The following is a 13661-nucleotide window of genomic DNA, read 5'->3' on the forward strand; positions in this document are numbered from 1 at the left end:
AAATAGTATTAATTTCAAATGGCAAAGTTATCTTGGCATCATACTTTCAAATGGCAAGGGATGTTTTTTTGGAAATGTTATAGCTCCAAGCATTGTATTAGCCAGTATGGAAAATGCATCCATTCAAAAGGTCTGTGTTTTAAACGCCAGTGTATAACAAGTAGTAGATTTAATAACCTGGAAAATGAGTGTATTATAATTGCACAATTCACTTTTAGATGAAAAATCAAGTTTAGAGCAATATGTCCAAGAGTAACATTTTTGAAGAAAAGAGTATATAAGTATATAAATAATAAATAAAATATACAGCCTTATTTATTGTAGTCAAACAAGGTTCTGGACAAACCATGTATTAAGGTTTTCCTCTTCCTTGTATGGGAGGAAAAATCCAAATGTTTTAAAGACTCATAGATTTTAGGGACAGAAGGAACCACTCGATCATTCAGTCTGACCTCCTGTATACCACAGGCCGTTTGTTAAATCAGGTTGGAGATAGTTCTCTGATACAGGTTTGAACATGATGTTTTGTCCACACAAGCAAGCATATTTGTAATGTAGATATAAGAAAGCGTAAATCCGTTGATATGATCAGATAGGCATGACTTTAAATTGTTCTGCTTTTGTTTTTACATGTTCCTTTGCAAAGATACCATAACTATGTTTCTGGAGAGTTGTGGCTACTGTTGGCATTTTGTGTAGCAAGGTTTCAAAGGGCTGTGACAATAAGCAACCAGCTTCACTTGTTTTCCATTATTGATTGTGCATCACCTGTTCTGCATACACATGAGCTACACTAAAGCTGTGGCAGAGCAGGTCATCCTTAATGTATTATAAAAGGGGAGAAGGACAGGCAGGGAAATCTAAATCAGGATCTTTGGCTTTTTGCCTGCATGTCAGAACAGTGGCCTTCATTTCCTTCCCACTACACTGTTCTGTTAGTAAGCTGGACATAAGCCAAAATGTTTGATGGACATTAATGATCGATGTCGTGCTGCTGAACCTCTTGTGAGAACTTGGCTTGGTGCCTCCCCTTCCATCATCACTGCCCCTTTTCATCTCTCTCGCTTCACCAACTTTGGCTACAGAGTGTGTGTTCAAGTGTATTTTAGAAGCAGAAGGCTCTCTTGCAGTCACTGAACAGCCCTCAAAATTCAAGTGCGAGCATTTGGGAGAGGGAATTACTTGTGGATTTATTTCTTTACAAAAATAATGCCAGGAGATTCAAGCAGTTGGACTGTGATAAAAAGATGCCAATAAAGTTAAAAGATAGAATGTATAAAACTGTTATCCGACCCATCCTAATATATGGAGCAGAGACTTGGACAGCCACAAGAAGAGAAATCAGCACACTCTCCACCACCAAAATGAAGATGGTGAAGTGACTGGACACTCTGTGATAAGAAACAGAAGGAGGTTGTGAGGAGCCTAATGCAGGTTGCCCCAACTGAAAACAAGTTCAGGGAGGCTAGGCTACATTGGTGTGGACATGACCAGTGGAGACCTCAAAGTTATATTGGTATGATAGTCCTTGCAATGATTGTGGAAGGAAAAGGACCAGGGAGGAAGACAAAGGCTAGATATCCATGTACCTTAGAGAGTCCAATTTACCTAACAGCCAGGCGTACAATCATGAGTTTTGGAAGAAGGCTATAAAAGTCGCCAACCCCAAATAGGGAAGTGGCCAGAAATAATAAGATGATTCCAATGGTGGAGGGCAAGGTGTATAAAGCATAACTGTTTAGGCAGAGGGGATGCTGCTTGTGTTGAGGCAAATAACAGACTGTTCTGAAATATATTTTAAAATGTTATTAATTTCCTCTGTCAGCATAATTTGCATGGGTTTAAGAGGAACACGTAACTGTTGTCTACACAAAATATTCACTTTGTTGCAGATTTGCACTGGGGCTATTATCTCATTGTACAGATGAAGAAACTGAGGCACATACAATTTGCAAATGCAAATCCCAAATTGTATGTCCATGTACGATTAGTAAGCAGGCAAGATGGACGTGTGCAAGAGTGTACACATACTTATAAAAAGTTGGCCAAAAATGATTTTCCCAAGGTCACTCAACTAAGCACAGAAATGTTGTGTTACAGATACTGTGTAGCCCCCATGGCTGTGACATATGAGCAAATAACTATTTTTTTACTTCATGATTTTGAGTGAAAAATGTGGAGCTTCTGCTTTACAGTGAATTGTGTTGTGATGATATCTCTGATAGCTTATTCCGAAGGACAGAGTAATTGCAAACACGTAGTGATGTTTGTGTTTTAATATCACAACTATACTTCCTGATAACATAAGACAATATCATTGGCCTACATCATTTGTATATGTTCATAGATTTTAAGGCAAGGCGGCATCATTGCACAGCATAGCATGGGGCCTATGGATGATGGTATAGGTAGCGCTAGACTGACCACCACTGCACAGCATTACACGGATCTGTCATTGACCACCACACCACACCACTCTTCTGGGGTAAACAGAATAGATTGAGCTTCTTTACCCTTTCGTGGTTGGGCAAGATTTTACAGACCTTGACTCATTCTTGTAGCTCTTTTCTGAAACCTTTCCAATTTGTCAATATCCTTTTTTAAAAGTTTAGACAACAGAACAGGACACAGTATTTCAGTAATGGTCTCATTAATGCTGAAATCTAACGTAATATCATTTCCCTACTCCTACTAGATATTTCCCAGTTTACGCATCCAGGAATCAGATTTGCTCTCAGCCACTGAATTGCATGGGAGATCATGTTCAATTAGTTATTCAGCATGACCCCCTAAATTCCTTTCAGTGTCACTGATTTCCAGGATGCAGTTCTTGAAACAAATCTGGGTGTGCTCTAGTCCATTCCAAATTAACGCTGCCCACCAGAACTCAGATTGGCTGAAAACCTCCATACATGTCATGAAACTAGCAATCCTTTTTCAGTCTATGCTTTGCATGAAGTTGGCAACTCCCAGTGCTCTGCTCAAACACCCTAGATTACAAATACTGTCTTTCAATCATTAAAGTAGCAGAGTTTAGTTTTCATAATGCCTAGATGTACTGTCATACAATGCATTCTGTTTTCTTTTGGAAATAACTAGAAGATTCCTTTATAGCAGTACTATTTGTTATATGCAGTTTTCCCACAGATGATCAGTATGTAGTGCAAAAAGAAAGTGTACAGAAAATAAAATATTTTAACAAATGTTCCTACATTAGATTCAATGCGATGTACACATACGAAAGGCAGAAAAACTAGGAAAGAAAGTTACAAGAAAGTATACCTCAATATGTCCACAGTTTCCATACAATGTCACAATGGGTATTGGAAACAGACTATATTAATTACAAATCCTCACACATTTGTGGAAACTGTTCTAACAAGCCAGAAGAGCATTATGGCCTAAGGGCCAGCTTTTCAAAAGTGGCCTCTTATTTTGGGTGCCCAACTTGAAATAGATTAACATGAAATACATCAGGTCTCTGACTTAGGAAAAGGCTTAAGTTGGGAAGCCAAAATTAACAGACCACTTTGGGAAAATTTGGGCCTTTCCATATGTTTAAAATGTACTTATTTCAGTGAGGATGCAGTTACATAATAAAAGAATCTGGTTAATTAATAGGGGTAAGAATTGTAGGGACCCGGACACAGCAGAGTTAATTAATAGGGTAAGTCTCTCATCCCCCTTCTCCGCAGAACTGTAGGGACCTGGGCACAGCAGAGTCTGTGTGTTTCTACTGCCTGTGGAGAGAGCCGGATTTCATGAAGCCAGTTCAAAGAGTGCCAGTTTGTACTCAAGGGTTTGCTGCACTACAGAGTGAGGTTAGGGCAAGGAAGGTGAGGCCAATAATGTGACACTAAATCAGATCACATCCTTTCTCCCCAACCACACCCATGTGGTGGGGACAGTCCGTACATGGGACTACTGCAGCCCTAAGTCTAGAAAGGCAGCCATGGAGCAGCATCTCTGTTGCTGTGTCTGGGAAGAGGATTCCTTCCCCCAATCCCTGTGGAAATCCCTGTACCTACCTTTTGTACTTTTCTTAGACACGTGGATTTATTTTTCATTCACTCATGGCACAGGGGCTACAGAAGTCACCTCTGAACGGTGTTGCTGCTGAGCAGGTTGGCAGCTGCAGAATCTGCATCCTAATGTGCCATGGAGCTGAGCTCTCCACTACTTGTGAATACCTGGTGGGAATAGGAGTTTAGTGATCACCACTAGGTCTATAATTACATGGATCTGCTGGTCACAGATCCAGGTCTAGGGGGATTCAATAGGTAACTGCACAAGGACAGTAAGACCTGACTGAATCCTCGCTGTAAGTTAGGGAGGTGAATTCCATCCCTCACTCAAACCCTGCATGGCTCTCGCACAATGCCTCTTTACTTGGGCTTTGTGTGATGAGGGAACTTTACCTATTATTAACCAGAGAGTGTCTCGTCCTAAATCTATTCTTGGTTTAACGTATATTTTGGAAAACCTGGATTTTTTTGTTTGTTTGTTTTTGTTGGACAATAATGCAGTATGCAACATGCTATTTCTTCATAGTAATAATGAATCGTAATGAATAAATAACATGAACAGATAGGCAGAATCTGTGATGCATGCGGCAGCCCTGTAGCTGGCTTTATTTTATTTTGTTTAGGAAAAGTGGAAATTCATTTCAGCATTCCACAGGTTCAGATTTCAGGTTTCAGCCAGCACTTTTCTGGGGGGTGGGTGGGAAGGGGGTTGCACTTTAAGCACTAATTATAGCGCTCTGCAGAATAGCTTGAAGCTATTGAACCTGTTGTTCTACTAAAGAAACAAATAAAAAATATACCAGAAGCATGTTGAAATATTCTTCACATATTCTATCACCATCATTACCATGTTAATGCATAATCTGTTTTAGTTCTTCAATACATTATATATTACCTGTACATAGAATATTTCCACAATGACTTATTAAAGACACTGTAAATATTAAGAAGGTATAAAATCCTATAAAGGGTGAAATGCGTTTGTACTTTTTTTCTTCTCTTGTTTAGATTTCTGTTTTGTTTTAAGATCAGAAATTGGTGCAATTCAGAACTAAATTAAGGAGACGAGGAAAATAAACTTTGACATCATGCATATAGCTACGATTCTTTTTCCTTGCTCTCTATTTTCTATCGGCATGACTTACTTCCTCTACCTGGTGTAGGATTTCAAATGTATTAGGACAAAATTGCCTCTCATTGCCTGTAGCTCCCACTGCTCTAATCTCTCCAGGTCACTGGTTCTGTCTTCCTGTGTGTTTCCTACTCCTTCACATGCGGCCCCTATCTACTCCACCTCAGAGACTGGTCCAGATTAGAAGGCGGAAAAAAGGAACTCTGGACGACATGTTGCTGAGCTCATGCGGTCCTCCCGCACTGATTGCCTCCACGCATTCAGCTGGGCCCTAACAATTGTGGAGTCCCGTAAAGCATAGGAACTTGAAGAGACCAGGCAGGATGCTATGGTCAAGCTCATGGGGGAGCAAACTGACATGCTCCACTGTATGGTGGATCTAGTGCGGCAAAGGCAGTAAGACCACAGACTGCTGCTGCAACCTTTGTATAACCGTCCTCCCTCATCCCCAGGTTCCATAGCCTCCTCACCCAGACACCCAAGAACACAAGGGGGGGAAGCTACGGGGACCCACATACTCAACCCCAGAGGATCGCCCAAGCAGCAGAAAGCTGGCATATACGAACTTTTGATTTGGTTTCTGGATCTGTCCTTCCATCCTCCTCCACCCCCCTAACCCAATATCCGCTCCCATCCCACTCCCCGGTCTACCTTCTGATTTCTCTCAGTGTATTGTGCAACAAATAATAAAGAACAGTTTTAAAACAATTTTGACTTTATTTCCTTTCATATATATAGGGGGCAGGTAACTTCAAGAGAAACAAACACAACTGTCACAGTGTACCCTGCCCAGTCATGAAACTGTCTTTCAAAGCTTCTCTGATGCGCAGCGCACCCTGCTACACTCTTCTAATCATCCTGTTGTCTGACTATGCAAAATTGGCCACCAGGCAAGTTGCCTCAACCTCCCACCCTGCCATAAACATCTCACCTTTGCTCTCACAGATATTGTGGAGCACACAACAAGCAGCAATTACAATTGGAATATTGGTTGTGCTGAGATCTAACCAGTACACTTTCAAACATCCAAAAGCACACTCTACCACCATTCTGCACTTGCTCAGCCTATAGTTGAACTGCTCCTTACTGCTGTCCAGGGTGCCTGTGTACGGCTTCATGAGCCATGGCATTAAGGGGTAGGCTGGGTCGCTGAGGATAACATAAGCATTTCAACATCCCCAACAGTAATTTTCTGGCCTGGGAAGTAAGTCCCTTCCTGCAGCTGTTCAAACAGACCAGAGTTCCTGAAGATGCGAGCATCATGCACCTTTCCCAGCTATCCCACATTGATGTTGGTGAAACATCCCTTGTGATCCACCAGTGCTTGCAGCACCATGGAAAAGTACCCCTTGCGGTTTATGTACTGGTTGCCACTATGTGCCAGGCCCAAGATGGGGATATGCATTCCATCTATCGCCCCACTGCAGTTAGGGAACCCCAGCGTATTAAAGCCATCCACAGTGGTTTGTACATTTCCCAAAGTCACTACCCTTGATAGCAGCTGGTCAATGATTGCGTTGGCTACTTGCAGCACAGCAGCCCCTACAGTAGATTTGCCCACTCCAAACTGATTCCCAACTAAGCGGTAGCTGTCATGCATTGCGAGCTTCCACAGTGCTATGGCCACTGGCTTCTTAACTGTGAGGGCTGCTCTCATTTTGGTGTCTTTGCACTTAAGGGTAGGGGACAGCAAGTCACAAAGTTCCATGAAAGTGGCCCTATGCATACGAAAGTTTTGCAGCCACTGGGAATCATCCCAGACCTGCAACACTATGCGGTCCCACCAGTCTGTGCTTGTTTCCCAAGCCCAGAATTGGCATTCCACGGCATGAACCTGGCCCAATGCCACCATGATCTCCCAGTCACCACATGCCATGCTTCTAGGAATGTCTGTGTCCATGTCCTCATCAGTATAGTAATCGCACTGTCGTCGCGTCCTCGCCCGGTTTTGCAGGTACTTGCACATACTGCTGGATAATGCACGAGGTATTTACAAAGGTGAAAACTGAAGCTGAGATCTGAGTGGACTCCATGATTGCCACGCTATGGCACCTGCATGGGTAATCCTGGAAAAAGGGCACGAAACATAGAAGAGCTGTTCAGTTCGAGATGGCCAATAAAAGGCAGTAAGTGGTTGTCTTCTGTAGCTTTCACGCGGTCAAGAAGCTCGCTGGAGCTGCAAGAGTGGGAGAGCAGAGTTTGCGGCAGAAGCTGTGCGGCTCAGTTCACGATGGTCGAAAAATGGCGGGGAATTGTTGCCATCTGTAGCTTCCCTGGGAGCCCAGGACCGACAACATGGAAAAATTAGCTACCGATGCAAGAGCAGGAGAGCAGTTTGTGGCGGAAGCTGTGCTGCTTGGTTCATGGTAGCTGAAAAAAAGGTGGGAAATGGTTAGATAAAAGAGTAGATAGAAAGATGAGAGGACATGTGAGGTGGATTCCTAGTACCAGGAGACAGGCAGTGCACCGTACTGCACCGTCTGCTGGCAGTATGGTGTCTGCTGTAGTTTTCACGGAGGGAGGAGTGAGTGATGGCACACACACAGAAACACTCGCAAGAATATTTTTGCGCATCATGTACTGGGAGCTTAACTCACAATTCCAGTGGGCAGTGGGGACTGCGGGAACTATGAGATAGCTTCCCACAGTGCACCGCTCTGACATTCAATACTAGCCTTGGTACTGTGGATGCACTCCGCCGAATTCACGCACTTTAGTGGGGAGACACAACACTGAATGTATAAAATCTCTTCCAAAAATTCGAATAGAATAAGTTTGATTTAATTTCATACTGTAGACGTACCCGTAGGCAAAAGAACACAAAGATGCACAAGCAAGAGTAAGAAAGCCTTGTTTGTAGAATAGTGAATGAATACATGATTTTAACTTTTGAGAATGGTGGGACTACCTCTTGCCTCACCTGCTCATGCGTCACATATTCAATGGAAGTTGTTTCAGAGACTACTTAGAAATGCCTTGTGGACCACTAGTGGTCCATGGACCACAGTGTGTAGATAACCACTCTACAGTGATGTGTACTGTGACTGTCAGTAAGGTATCAACTAATAAAGCTATAGGAATGTATAAACTTGGAGCAATGGAGGCTCCTTTAATATTGTTGAGGAAGTTTTCCATGTGTCTTTACAAGAATGTTCATATTGGCTCTGATTCCTGGAAGAATCTGGCCCTAAAACTGGATTAAGTGGCCCAGAAAGGATCACACCAGTGTAAGAGTGATCCTCGTGTGGTGCTGAGCTGCAGAAAAGCCTTTTACACCACTTGCCTTCCCTGCTGCTAGCAGTACAAGGAAAAGGGAATGGCCAGAAGAAAGTGGGCATGTTGTGAGCTCCTGTGCCACCACTGTTTTCCAGCCGTCTGTGGCCTTTTGCAGCTAGTATCAGTTAGAGCAGCTCTCATGCACAGTCTGTGCACATCAGCTATACCCAGAAAATATCTTAGTAAAATTCTTCACGTACCTAGACTGATGATACACTAAATGTCAGTAAAGCGTTTTTTCTTTTCTTGTCAGAATTGAAGGCTGAGGATTTTTGTTGTGTGGTTTGGGGGTTTTTTTTTCTTTTTTTTTCAATATTCAGACATTTTCTGAAAGCTAGTGACAAAGATAAAAACAGTAGGAGAACATCTCAAAAAGTACACTGACAACCACAAGTAGGGTTGTGGAATGCTTTACAGTATTTGGAAAAGAGTCAGTAATACTATTGCAAAGGCAAGACATGAGAAGACAGAGCTCTGTACCCAGAGGGGATGGTTGATGCATTTTTATCTGACATCATTGGCATGAGCACTCTGAATGTTCTGCTGCACTCACATTCCAGCCCATGCCATTTCTCTACTATAATTCACATCACTGACTAGTGTTTTGCTTCTGTCTAAAAACGTGTGTCTATATGGTCTGTAAATAGAACTTTTGCTTTCAAGTAATAAAAGATACAAAACCTCTTGGCAGCCCCGGAATAGACTTTTTGTCCTGACACCCTTGGGCATCTGGAGCATGACAGATGGTAGATTTAGCCAAATTGTAAAAGCTACAGTATGTTACATGTGTGTTTATCTTAACTTTGTAACACAGTCCAAATGTCTCTTATTTAACTTCATATGTTGAAGAGAGACCAATTTTAAACTGGGTTCACATACAGTAGGACAACTAGTGCTGTTGTTTTGAGTAGGTTGTTTGGTACCTAGAGTTACTAGCAAGTTTATAATTTCCTGAGCATGAGTGGGTCCAGTGAATTGAAGTGGGGTGTGAGGGTAGAGGGGAAAGGAGACAACCAAATAGTAATCAAACAATAGATAGTAAATGAAAACCAGAGCATACTTACTTGACATGTTATTTTGGGCAGGTTGAATTCAGTTTTTTGTTTGGTTTTTTTTGTTTGTTTTTTAAAGACTGTCATTTGCTTTGCCAAATAGCTTTTAGGAACAAGATCTTAGCATACGGTCTAGACTGAAGGCTAAATTCCATTGTTTTCTGTGAAATGCTGAGTTGTTAAATATACCATATTGCAGTAAGTTAGAGGAACTGGAATTCTTTGCTTCATGTGGATTAGAGGTAGGATTTTTTTCCCCCATTAGTCTATGCACCTGGTATTTATTTTTTATGGAAACAACATTAATTATGAACCTTTGTTTTTTAAAGGCAACACTGATTTTGAAAAAAGAACAGGAGTACTTGTGGCACCTTAGAGACTAACAACTTTATTTCAGCATGAGCTTTTGTGAGCTACAGCTCACTTCTTTGGATGCTCATGCTGAAATAAATTTGTTAGTCTCTAAGGTGCCACAAGTACTCCTGTTCTTTTTGTGGATACAGACTAACACAGCTGCTACTCTGAAAACTGATTTTGAAGTATATTTTTTATACATCATAAGTGTTTGCCAAAAAAGTCACAACAGAAAGGTCACCTGGGATGTAAATAGTCATTATTCCTGTTCTTCAAAGCTTTATATGAATTAATAAAACTTAAGTTGGTGTTTATTATTTTTAAGTATTGCACTGCAGAATTTCTAACAGTCAGGGCCTCCTTTTTGGCAGCCCTCTATCTTGTTCAGGAGCAAAATTTGCTCATATATCTATTTTTACCTGCAAAAATCTCATTTCACATTATTAGTATTATTTATTTATTTTATTATAGCACTATCAACGTACTAATGCTTTACAGAAATAAGACACCTTTCCCTGGACAGAGGAACTAATAATTTGAGGCCTGTTCCTGCAACACTTTCCTCATGAGAGCAATCTTTGGTTTGCTGAGAAATTCCACTGCAGTAATTGTAGTAACAGGGTGAATCACATGCATAGGGGTTATAGGATCTGTGCCCAAATTAGCCAAATGCAGCCATTTGAGCTGACCAGAAAAATATTTTTTCCTGTGGATAATTTCTACAAAAATGGAAACAAAGTCATGTTTAACTTTTTGATGAAAAACAAAAAATGGAAATAGTTATATTCCAAAATGCTCTTGTGGCGCCTGATGGGAGTTGTAGTGTGCGTGCCTCACATTCTCATTCTCCTTTATAGCATGGCCTCTCTTATTGGACAACATCTCCCAGGACAGACCATGGCCTCACCTCTTGGTGAGCAGAGGCGGTGTATCATGGTAGTCCCTGCAGTGCTACATGGGAGATGAAGTCCAGCTGGAGAATATGACTTGTAGGGGAGAAAGGGGATGTGAGGTATGTGAACAATAACTCTCATGAGGCATTGCAACGGTATATCCAAATTGATATATTTCATTTTTTGACCAAAATACAGAAACTTTTGTTTTGAGGGGTTGGAGAGGTAGGGTTTAATGAAAAATGAAAAAAATTCTGCAAAAGCCATCAATTTTTGTTGAAAACCCAATTTTGTATTGCATACACTGCTTGTTCTGATATATACAGTAGAGTGGGGTGGGGGGGTTGGGGGAGATACAGGAGTTATTTTCTCTTGCTTTTTGTTCATTTGATAAGTGTGGCAAATTGCCGGCACTATTATGATGGGTCTCATGCTTTCTCTTCTTTGAGGGGGGTTCAGGGCACCATTTCTTGCCCCTAAATTGGAATATTAGTTGCCCCACTAGTGTCCTAGAGGAGGGGAGTGGAGAGGGAGGGACCTGGACCCGCCCTCTACTCCAGGTCCCAGACCAGGGGCCCTGAGGATAGTGGGGAACCACTTGAACTGACGGTTCCTTCCCCTGGGCTACTTCCCTCTCCTGCCCTTCAGCTTGTGGGGGCTTTCTGCACAAGCCAGGTGCCCCTTACCTAGGGTCTAGGACTTCTTAGCCCACCGCAGCACTTCTCTAAACTGTCCTCTGCTTCCCTTCAAACTGTTCTCTGCTCCAAGACCAATCCCTTCTGCTCCAACTCCTCCAAACTGTTCTCTGCTCCAACACCAATCCTTTCTGCTCCAACTCCCACACTGTCTGATTGAAGCATGTGTTTTGATCATGTGAGTGACTGCAGGTGCTCTAATTGGCTTCAGGTGCTCTAGTTAATCTATAGCAAACTTTCTTCCCCTTACAGGGAATAAGGCTCCCTTCTAACCCTCTCCTGCTGCCCTCTGGCCATGCTGTATCACATAAGAATATTGTAGGGCCAGACAGAAGTGTGGACATCACTCTAGAGTGAAAACTAGCAGCGACAAAGTAGTTTAAAGTGAACTTTGAGGAGGGATTTAAAGGAGGAGAGTGAGGTAGCTTAGCACTGGAATAAAGAGGGTACCAATGGTTAGAGGCTAATGTAATCAGCAGAAATCATCCAGGATCATAGTAAAAAGGAATGAACAGCAGCTCTTTGGCATGATCTTCCAGTCCCCTCTCAATCCTAAAGAAGCTCCTGAACCTCAAATCCATGGGGATGATGGAGTGAGTTGAGGCAGTAGATGGATGCTCTCTGTGTCATCAATCTGCCTCAAACTTGCAGGTATTCTCAAGCATAAACTACTTTTCCCTCAGTCACTATTTCAGGAAGGGGGAGAGGGAGCAAGAACAAAGTTAGAGAGAGAGATGACTAGAGGACAGATGGACAGAATGAATGAGACAAGCAATAGTTCATAGGTCTGATATAAAGCCCATGGAATTCAGTGGAAAGACTGCCATTGACTTCTCTCAGCCTTGGGTCATGCCCTAAAAGGTAAAAGGGTTGCGAAAAAGGAGAACAGAAAACAGCAAGGTGATGTTGCTCTCTCTTGGGTTCACACAGAGGGAGATGAGACCTGGAAGAAATAAACGGACGGAACCAGATCTACTGCTCTGATCCAGATGTAAAGACAGAGCGATGATGGAGCAGGGAACACAATGAACTGATCTTTCCTTGTTCAGAAGCGGCACTGTTATATGAGTGGTCTGCTGGGGCATGGGTGCACTTGATAAGAGCAACAACAAAGTTTGCCCAGCATCATGTTGCTAGTACTACCATTTGTGTATGTGTGAAAATAATGTCAAAATCAGATGCTGTGGTGTTCGTTGCTTGAATTGAAGCCCTGCGAAAAGTCCAGTACTGCTCCAGTCTTTTAAACAACTATATTGTAATGTACCTTTTTATCACTGAAGCAGCTCAGATCAGCCAAAGAAAGAAAAAGAAATTGAAATAGTTATACTTCCTGGCTGGCTGGACTGGTCTTGTCAGGAGCATGTGGATTTCGTAGTACATTTAACTTGGCACCCTGGGATATTTTTTCCTCTGTTTGAAATGTTTTTTAATGAAAAATTGCATTTTAAAGGCATAACCTTATGTAAACACTAGCAAGGAGAATTTGATATTTAAGTTATTGTGTTGAGGAGAAGAATCTCTACAGGTACTGAACTTTTATTAAACTCACAAAGTGAAACTCATCAATGTTTGTGAATTGAAACACATATATCTGCCAGAATCATGAACCACGTTTTTTTTTTTCTTACATTGATTTAGGCTCTATTATGCTCAGCAAAAAATGCACTAATGAAAACCCCCTGTGCATCTGGATTAGATGAATCTTTGAATTGCTAATTGTTTAAGATTCTCTTGGTAGATATCCAACAGCTGTCTTTGTGTCATTTGCAGCACACAAATCCACTTTGTTTAAAAAAAACCAAAACATATGTACTAGTAATTTATTCATGATCACAGAAACCGAAGTGGCATGTGGCATAACATTAGTTCATCATACATAGGAATGACTCTACCACTTATACAAACCATATATTGCATGATGTGCTGCAAACAAATAAGATATAAATTAGGCTATTAACTTAATTGTAACCCTTGGGCTTTTTCCTTTGCCCTCAAAAGAATTAATAAATAACAAAATGATGTCATTTTTCAGAACTAGAATTAAAGACATATTTACTCCTTTGATTAAAATCTCTATCCTAATTAATATCATAGTGTTTGCTAACAGTCAGTGAATGTATTTAGATTATGTAAATTATGGGAACCTTATATGTTAACCTGTTTGTCTGTCTGCATGAAGTGCCTGGAATATGGAAAACCACAGTTCCCTGCTAGACAGCAGGCATGCAGCATGT

General features: G+C 41.5%; 1 protein-coding gene across 2 annotated transcripts in view; it reads left to right on the top strand.

Moving 5' to 3' along the window:
- Window positions 1-13661, top strand: part of PCSK5 (proprotein convertase subtilisin/kexin type 5) — a 297459-nt gene that overhangs the window by 123490 nt on the left and 160308 nt on the right. The window lies entirely within an intron of this gene.

This window comes from Chelonoidis abingdonii, chromosome 6 (genome assembly GCF_003597395.2).
Source record: "Chelonoidis abingdonii isolate Lonesome George chromosome 6, CheloAbing_2.0, whole genome shotgun sequence".
NCBI lineage: Eukaryota > Metazoa > Chordata > Testudines > Testudinidae > Chelonoidis > Chelonoidis abingdonii.